The sequence below is a fragment of the Nicotiana tabacum genome, chromosome 16 (genome assembly GCF_000715075.1).
Source record: "Nicotiana tabacum cultivar K326 chromosome 16, ASM71507v2, whole genome shotgun sequence".
In the NCBI taxonomy this organism is placed as follows: domain Eukaryota; kingdom Viridiplantae; phylum Streptophyta; class Magnoliopsida; order Solanales; family Solanaceae; genus Nicotiana; species Nicotiana tabacum.
In genome coordinates this window covers 111,127,534-111,130,434 of record NC_134095.1, presented here as the reverse complement: position 1 = coordinate 111,130,434, position 2,901 = coordinate 111,127,534, and the positions used below count along the sequence as shown (strand labels likewise).

General features: G+C 37.8%; 1 non-coding gene across 1 annotated transcript; it reads right to left on the bottom strand.

The window, feature by feature from the left end:
• Window positions 1–2,565: 2,565 nt before the first annotated feature.
• Window positions 2,566–2,672, bottom strand: LOC142170834 (small nucleolar RNA R71). The gene has a single exon (XR_012700447.1). It is a non-coding gene; the product is annotated as a small nucleolar RNA R71 (small nucleolar RNA).
• Between the last annotated feature and the right edge of the window lie 229 nt (window positions 2,673–2,901).

Below are 2,901 nucleotides of genomic sequence, written 5' to 3'. Positions count from 1 at the left end.
TTGGGTAGATAACATGCATGTAGGGTTCATTTTGATTCAAATATGTTTGTTAGATGACATGCCTATGGGGTTTGCTTTGATTGAAATGTACATAACCTGCTTATATGGTCTGCTTTGGTTGAAATGAGTTCTGCATGCTCTATTTTAAATGATTAGATGTCATGCCTATAGGGAATAAAATAACTGAGGTTCAGTTTTCGTTACACCATATGTTCAAATCTGTCTCTATAGAGATCATGCCTATAGGATCTAAAATCGGCTTTAATTATAGAAATCATGCCTATAGGACCTAAAATCAGTTTAATTTTAACTCACGCATGTAGTTTCTAAATCAGTTTAATTAATTATTCTACTCGTTTCTTTAATAGTCCTCAACGCTGCGTTATGTAATATCATTATAAAGCATGACTATAAGATAAAAGACTTCAAAAATGTCTCCTCAGAATTGTGACTGCATATACGCACTTAGGCAAGCCTTAGGGCATTAAAAAACTTTGAAACCAGTTCTGTTTATATGTGAAATTATCCAGGTTTAACAAGCTATAAAACCAGTAGGCAAACTGGTTAGTATTCTGCCACTTTCCTTATGCATATCCTGAACCTGTAACATTCATCTAGATACCATGTTCTTAGGATCTCTAAGCTTTCTTCAAAACTTGTGATTTAGACGTGTTGTTTGTTTGCCTATATACATGCGGAGGTAAATGTGAGCCTTCGAACCGCTTGTCCTTATTTGCTTGTCCTATATGTTATTTTCTTGTTGCCTAGATTTTTACCTTTTATAAACTTTAGGCTGTCAAGAACTGTCCAGATTTAGAGGCCCCAAATTCCTCCAGGACCATAAGGAAGGGATGGGCAGCAGCACGCTTAGAGGTCGTAAATGAAACTCGCTTATATAACCACTAAAGGGAGGGTAATGTGTAGTAAAAGGATATGATGATTGCGTGCTAATGTCATGTGCAACTCCTCATTGAGGAGTGATTACCGGGCATTGCATGGGTATGATCCTGTAGGCTAATCAACCTAGGACTCCCTTTCCCAATTCCATATGTGTTTAAGTTTTATAAATTCCCTTTTCTTTACATATGCATGTGTAAGTTGTTCAAAATTCTCTTTTACTTTTATTACTTGAGTCATACACGTACTTAGAATGTGAAAACATGCCTTTATTTGCAAATATGTGTTGAAATTGTTTACTTGTTAAAATGACTAATTATCATAGTTTATGTTCGGTCGGGACCAACCGTTATGGACCGCGAGGGGTGCCTAACACCTACCCCTCAAGGTTATTTCTAGCCCGTACCCTAATCACTGGTAAAGCAAACTATTTACATGAGTTAATTGCTATAGGTGCCCTAACGCACCATAACCTGTTAGGTGGCGACTCTTCAAATACCCAATTCTCAAAAGGAAACGAGTTGTTCCCCCCTTGAATGTCGAAACCCGGATTTCCCCATCAAAAGGGAAAAAAGGGGGGGCGCAACCCTCCGAATTATCTTTCCTTGGACTGATGTCAATTACCTTACGACAAACTCAACATACAATACTACAGGGTGCAACATTGTCATAATTTAATACTGCAAAGTGTAACATTATCGTAATGTAATATGGCAAGGCGTAACATCATCGTAATATAATACTGCAAAACGTAACATCATCGTAATATAATACTACAGGACGTAATATCGACGTTATATTGTGAGGCGTAACATCATTGCCAGGGATTGCAATCAATAGTGTTCGAAATAGTTTGTAGTGCTAATTCAGGAATTTTTTCTTATTATTTTTATTTTTCCCTTTTTATGTTTGGTGTTCTTTTGTTGTGCGCGGGTTACAGGTTAAGATTGGTGCATGACTCGAGCTTTTGTGAAAGAATTTCTACCATACGAGCCAGAGTTAGAAAAAAAACTACGAAAATTGAGGAAGGAGAGAGATCTCACCGAGAAGTTAGAGAAGGTTGGAAAATCCTCAACCCAAGAAACTATGACTAGAAATGTTGATGATAATGTAGATTTAGCTGCAAAAGAGGCAGCCCAACTCCGAGAAAAACCTGCACGGGATGCTGAGGAAGCAGCTATTAGAGATGCACAAAATATCTATGCAAACCAACATCAACATCAACAGAAGAGAGGGGTCACAGACTTAATCAACATCAAACCTTGGTTGCAAACCAGTTCAGAAATATAGCTTCCAGGCTTGGAAGACCACTTGGAGATTATGCTAGACTAGTATATAATCAAGGATTATCCGGTGTTAGACCACCTCCAATATCAGCAAAATTTTGAGTTGAAGCAAGGGTTGCTTCAGACCCTTCAGAATTGTTGTGTCTTCAGAGGGAAGCCAAATGAAAGTCCAAACACATATCTAATGGACTTTGAAGAGATTATGAACACCTTTCAATACAATGGGACGTCATAAGATGCAGTGTACTTTAGAGAATTCCCCTTTTAACTTAAAGATAATGCGAAGGAGTGTCTTCGAAGTTTGCCCGGTGGATCGATTAGAACTTGGAAGGAGATGACCAGAAAATTCCTTGATAAATATTTCTCCTCAGCTAAGACGGGCAAGTTTAGAAGAGAAATCCATAACTTCTACCATAAAGAGACTGAAACTATTATTGAAGCATGGAAGAGGTTTAAGGAGATATTTAGAAAGTGTCAACATAGCGGAATTAAATTCTGGATGCAACTCCAGGACTTTTGGGAAGGATTGACACCGACATAACGTATAACATTGAGTAATACAGTTGGAGGTCCTTTGACGAAGAAAACTCTAGAGGATATAGTTACAATTCTTGATGAGTTATCTGAAGATACTAATTAGTGGCCCTCTTAGAGTGCTGAAAGATGAAGATCAACTGGTGTTCACCAAGCTGATGCTAATACATCTGTGCAGGTATAG